A 6,919-nucleotide genomic window follows, 5' to 3' on the forward strand; every position below is an offset into this window, starting at 1 on the left:
ACATTGCCCAACATATCACAAAATATTACAAGTACATAAGTAGTTCTCCACTTTCATATGAGATGTAGAAGACTTAAAATTACTTCATAAAAATTCTACTAATTGATGCAACTAAATTTTGTGTCTTGAAGCTCATAAATATATGATTAAATAACATTCAAATCTTAATTTATTAAGTATTAAAAGTATTCAAGTCACTACACCATATATGGCCTACCCCAACGCCCCGTCCAAAGAATATTACCTAATATGTTACCCTTGATATGATACTTATGACCTAATTTAACATTGCGATTTTTATGTTACCTTAGCGAAAAACTCGATGTTACATTAGATCGAAAGTGTTACAGCTTCCAAACTTATTGTCAAAATGTTACCTTAGAGTATTAAAATATAGTATAATATTTTTAAGATTAAATATTAAATTAAATTCATTTTTCAATAATTTAAGGTGATATACAAATTTAATAAATGAGATACATAATATACGAATTTTTTATATTAAAGATTAAAAAGTTGAATTTGTTAAGTAATAAACTAAAAAAAATAAAATAAGGACTTTAAAAGCATAAAAAGTTAAAATAATATAAATTACCCTCATTTTGATATGAGCGCTAATACACAACTATGCAAGTTTCCAAAATAAAAAATAATAAAAATATGAATTATAAAATTAAGAATAAACATATAAGTAAATAACTTTTTTCAAAATAATAAGTTAAATTTATAATAATAAAATATAAATATATGTATATTACTGCACAATCAGAGCGGGCAACATTTGGGCTTAAGCGGGTCAAATTTGGGCAAACGGCCTCCCAAAATTTTCAGACCTTTTGAAATGGTCAGACACTACTAAAACTCTCTCATCCATTCAATACTTTCATTTCCTATCTCGCTCTTGCAGTTCGTCTCTCACCCTCAACATTTTAATTATGATTTAGATTTCAATTGTAACTCAATTTGAAGGGTCGATGATTTGGTTATTCGGCTGAGACTTTGATTTTTCAAATTAGGGCTTGTTCATATTATAGGTTTCTGTAATTTGGGTTTAATTTCTTAGATATATTTGCTTGAATGACAACTAATCTATCTCTATCTTTATTTTTAGGGCTTATTCCCTCCGGACTTTGCATTCAGAGCTTTAATTTTAGGTATACCCACTTTTTTAAATTTTTTTATTTTAGGGTTAAGTTTTTTAAGATTTACGGACTCAGATTTTTTAAGATGCGGTTCGAGGGGAAACGAGAAGGGAATTGGTTTGGGGATGGGGAGGGGAATGAGGAGGATGTGGTGTTTGAGCAGGAGAATTGGGCGTCAGGTTGTGGATACGGATGCAGATGAGAGGTTGTAGAGAAATGAGGAGGAGAGGAGGATTGGGAAGATGGGGGAAGCGGAAGAAGGTTGTGTATTTTAGTGATGAGAGTGGGGATGATGATTGATTGGGTGATGCTTCTGATGCTCATTTTGAGGTAAGGGTTGTAACTTTTTGGATAGTTGTGATGAATTGTGCTGAATTTTAGTGATACTGGTGTGTTGATTTTGTGATGCTTTAGTCAGGCTCTTAATTTTTTTTCCCTATTAATTTGTGTCAATGTTAACTGCTTTATTAGGAATGGTAGAATTAGTATACTTATATCGATTTTATTTTGTTATATAAGTGATATAACCAAGCAGGCTGTGGTGATGATTGCTATATAATATCTGATGATATAGTTCGGTGGTGAAGTGTGTGTAATACTCTGGTGTGTTGATTTGTTAGAAAGAATACCATCGTCCAGTGTGCTGTGAGAACGGTTACATTTTATTTGCTTTTTATTCATTTGTTTTGTATGGGTACATCTAAATTAATACAAAAAGTTTATTTGCAGGGATTTTAATTGACATGGGCATTTTTATTGTTGTAGTCATAGACAATAATGGTTGATTTGTCAGCGAAAAAGTTTATTACAACCATCCAAGGTGAGTTGTTGCTTATTTGCAGGGATCTTATTTGGGGAATGATGGTGACCGTTTTAAAAAGTTTGCACATGCTTCTTTGGATTGACAATCTACGTAGTTTATCATAACTGCTCTCTTGTTTGAGTAGTGATCCATTTTTATTCTTCCCTTGCACAGAGGGAAGAGAAAGCAGTCAAAGAAAAAACTTGTGATGCTCTTCTTCTCAAGGTATTCATGGACACTTATGTCAGAGCTGCCTGATTTTAATGTAAAAACATTCAGCATGTTTGCTTATATCTCAGTTCTTTGTTTGTAGGTTAACCAAATTGGTTTGGTTACTGAGAGTATCGAAGCTGTAAAAATGTCCAAACGGGCTGGTTGGGGAGTAATGACCAGTCACCGCAGGTTTGATGATAACTCAACCTATTTCGAGTTCAGCTCTTATATGTCGAACTTCAGCTAGCACACCTGTTTCAACTCCTAGAAGTCCAAAGCTACAATGCAAAACTGCTAAAAACAGTCCTATTTTTCAGCATTCTAATCCATCTTCTCCGAAGTCACCTTCCACTTTTTCTCTGCTCAGATTAACCTTACGTCTTTCCAAAGTAAGATTCAACACTTTCTAAAATTTATATTGACACAGTAGAATTTTGTTTATTACTGTATATATGGAAAGTCCGCTAACTTTTTAATCTTATTTTTTAATAGACTCGATGTGGAATATGCTTACAAAGTTTAAAAATAGGCCAGAGAATGGCGATTTTTACAGCTGAGTGTTCACATCCGTTTCATTTTCCTTGCATTGCTTCTCATGTGAAAAAACAGAACCAGCTTATTTGTCCTGTTTGTAACTCTACATGGAAAGAGCTTCCGTTACTACCCATACATCCAAGCAATCAACGATCTTCTTCTTTAGTTAATGACAAGAAACGAGAGGTTGTTTCGAGAAATGAGGCAAAATCAGATTACAACAATCCTCAGAGGAAACAATACATGCGACCTGATTTGAAAGTTTACAACGACGATGAGCCCCTGAGGTCGCCTATATCTGTTGCGAGGTTCAACCCGAAACCTGAATTAGATGAGAATGAAGACGAAGATAATGAAAACAATTATCAAGAATTTCAGGGATTTTTTTTAACGGCGGTGGTACTAGTCCTATGGTGTCGAATAATAGAAATGTTGATGTGAGATTATTGCCTGAAGCTGCTGTGGTTTCTATTGGCAGGAGTTATGAAACATATGCAATTATAATCACAAGGTCAATCATTTACACTGAATTTCAATTCAATTTACCTACACTAAAATTACCAGAACTCACAATTTTCACATATAATTTCTGTGTTTGTTTTGGCAGTACTTGAAGGAGAATCCAGACTATAACAACCCTGCTTATAATACTAAGTATGGGGTTTTATAATTGCTTATAATTATACGCACATAATACATATACAACATATATTGACTTTGAGTAGTTTCGAGTTTAATATTATGTTCAATTTTGCTTTTCAGTATTTATGTGCTGGAATTTATATGCTTAATCTCGAGTTTACGCATTGAGGGTAGTGTACTTTCTGTTGTAGCTCGATAATTCTATAATTATTACAGGCCTTTTGATATGGTATTCAAAATTTGTTGGTTCGATTTCTTTCTTGTAAATAACTTTATTAATATTTCAGGGAACAAAGAAGACTTACAAGAGAAAGCTTCTGGTGTATAAAAATGGAAATGCCCGGATGGTGGAGTAGAGGAGAAAGTGAAGCAAATTCAAGCATTAGCTTTTAGTAGTACTTTTTAAAATTTATAATCTTGGGTTGTTGTTAAGTAAAAAATATGAACTAGTTTATAGTTAGTTTGGACGTTTAATTTAGTTGTATATTTGGATGTTTAATGTTTGAGTTGGATGCATTATTTTGTAGTTATGAAATATTATAATTATGATTTTTCAGTTTACATAATAAGCATTTCAATTTGTTTGTGCTAATGTGTTACGATAGCCTCCTAAACTGTTACCAAATTATGTTTAAAACGTTTTATCAGGCTAGTTATATTATTACAACAGCTTTTAAAGTGTTACATTAGGTTCTATGGGCCCACTTGCCACATCATCAAGACAACTCAGCACTGTGGGCCCCACACTTGCCATGTCAGCTAGTGGGTCCCACTTTAAGGCCCACTTTTTAAAAACATTTTAAAACTCTAAGTTAACATAAAAAACAAGTTACAATTGATCTCTCTTTCTGTTCTGTTGCATTAGCAAGCTAAGATAATATATAAACAAGTTAAAACACGATGTTGCCTTCGGCACCAAAGATATTACCTTAGACCCCTAAGGCAACATAGAAAAACCTATCTTTAAGAAAATGATACCTTAGCTTAATAGTGGGGCAAGAGCAACATATTTACCCCTAATGCAACATTTTTTTGGTGTTACACTAGGCATTTTATGGTGTAGTGAGTTTTAATTAAACAACTTTGTAAACTTAAAAGACTATTCAATATATTTCTAAAGAGATTAAAATAATATTGTATTGAGCCAATTAACAATTAGTCATTTAAATTTCCATTTGGCACACATGTATAGTCCAGTTTCAAAAAAGCCCATATGTTTATAGTCGAGTTTCAAAAAAGCCCATATGTCCATTTGGTGAACCACCAACAAATTATGAGTATGCATATATCTTAATAATCTAAAAAATTATTGTTTCACTTTAAAAATATATTATGGATAAATACACATATACATATATTACTACTTATATAATATATGTCCTTATCCATTTTGAAAAAAAAATGTGCCCCTTACTTGTAAAATAATTTATTTTTGGATATATTATCTATTACTATCCAAATTTGCATAATATTTAAAAAAGTGTGTTTTATATTATTGTTAAGTTACACTGTACATAATATCAAAAAAATAAGTTTATTGCCCATTGTGCATTGTATTTAAATAATTTATTTTTAAATATATAAATACCTCTTATCAACTAAAATTACATATTATATAATAAAAAATATGTCTTTCATATTATTGTGATAACAAAATTGTCCAACTACATTATATGTAAATATATGTAAAAAATTATACTTTATTTTTTTACAGCTGTATACACATATCACAAAAGTAAATTAGTATATCTGAAATTTGTATTTCCTCCATGTTATCTAGCTGTAAACATAAGTTATACTTTGAAATCAATGGTAATGTTATTGACTTATTTTTTTATATCCCTTTATTCTACTATAATTACGTGCAAAATCAATGTTCTTGATACAAAAATTACAAATCAAAGAGTGTCCTTTTATTTATGTATTCTTTTATAGAATGATAGTAAGAAGACCTCTCATATAATGATGGTGTAAAAAGATATAAATTTGTAAATAAAAATGTGTTATAGTTTATCAAATCCATATAATTTGAGGATGTTCATGGTACACCATTATATTGAAATTAATTATTTTAAGATGATGATGTTTCATGAACAATCATTAGATTTTGTTTTTTAACCGTTGTATTCATAGAAACAGAAATGCATATTAATTGAAGAAAATTAGTGATACAATTTTCTTTTATATTATTGGTTAGTTATATTATTAGGATTTATGAATACAATGAGTTGTTTCAATAATTTGGAAACTTGAGCTACTCTGATCCTTAACCATATGGGAGATTGGATTGCAAAGTCTTTATACCATAATTTTTACTTTTGTGTTTATCAATTTTAATCATGTATGTTTATATTAATCGGTGAATATAATAGTTGGTACCGGTGATACATCACTATATCAAAATATTTAAGTGATGATTTATCGTACTTTAGTTTCTAATATAAATATGTATCAATGGCAGAAAAATAATTAGCTAATTTTGTTAATGTGGCTATTAAGTACTTTTTTATAATTGATTTTTCATTTGATGAAGAGGGCTTTGGAAAATCATCCAATCTCCTTTTAGCCTATATGCTATCTTGTATTTCACACATGTAATTCCATTCTAATCTGCTCATGTGTGTGTAACGGGTTTTATAAATTTTTATTTCACATGTAATCGTGGACTACCACATAATGAGTTTATTATGACTTAAATGTTAGTTATTATGACTACATGTCAAATGAGAATTTTTGAAATTAATTATTAGAATGAATTAGTGTGTGTGATACTAAATAACACTGGGAGGTGCATGGGATTGAAATTTCTACTTCATGATGGTGATATGCCTCTAAGTAAACACTATAAATATAATGACTTGTAATTTAGAAATTCATTCCAATTAAATTCTTTAATGGTCCTCTCTTAGCAAAATGAATAATGATACAATGAATAGAAGAGGTAACTTGAAATTATAGGGAATGTTGGGATTTCTTTTCAAGTGTTGTGATGGAACCACTCGAGAAGCAGTTTGTATAAACTACACCAGTTCACTCTTGCTCTAGCCTTCAGTGTAATCGATAGGGACGAAGACCAATTTATACTTATGGTCAGTCTACAATATTCTCTAAAAAAATGGGCTAAAAAACCAAAGAAGCACATATATGTGACTGAATGCATAAATTGTATAATATTATATTTATAGTTTCTTAACTTTGATTAACACCCTCCCGTATATTCCTTTCTGCTTTGAATTATGTATGCATTTTCTAGCGATTCTGGATATGAAATTTAATAATAAAAAAGAATAAAAAATTGATGGAATCCATTTAAAACTATACAAATATGTAATAATAATATGTCGCCATTTACATGTATAATAATTTGAATTGTGAGCAGGGAATTGGACATCTATAGTCGGAGGATGTTTCTGTTTATATTAAATGCACGTGTTCGAAGTGGATTGGTAGCTTAATCCATTTGTGGTTCGAGATGTGATGGACGTTTGCAGCTGCTCTTCAGATTAAAAATCAATTTCTTAATATCTATATTCAAATGTAATTTATAATAATATTATAGATTCTAATACGCTTGACCCCCAAGCCA

General features: G+C 30.4%; 1 long non-coding RNA gene across 2 annotated transcripts; it reads left to right on the forward strand.

Annotated features, from left to right (window-relative positions):
• Nucleotides 1-847: 847 nt before the first annotated feature.
• On the forward strand, nucleotides 848-3,839 carry LOC141693228 (uncharacterized). 2 transcript variants are annotated; one of them, XR_012563045.1, is made up of 6 exons: nucleotides 848-1,472; nucleotides 1,872-2,169; nucleotides 2,258-2,546; nucleotides 2,650-3,202; nucleotides 3,299-3,345; nucleotides 3,621-3,839. It is a non-coding gene; the product is annotated as an uncharacterized LOC141693228 (long non-coding RNA). The 2 variants fall into 2 exon arrangements; XR_012563046.1 differs by lacking the exon at nucleotides 3,299-3,345.
• The last annotated feature ends 3,080 nt before the right edge of the window (nucleotides 3,840-6,919 follow it).

The sequence above is a fragment of the Apium graveolens genome, chromosome 10 (genome assembly GCF_009905375.1).
Source record: "Apium graveolens cultivar Ventura chromosome 10, ASM990537v1, whole genome shotgun sequence".
Taxonomy (NCBI): domain Eukaryota; kingdom Viridiplantae; phylum Streptophyta; class Magnoliopsida; order Apiales; family Apiaceae; genus Apium; species Apium graveolens.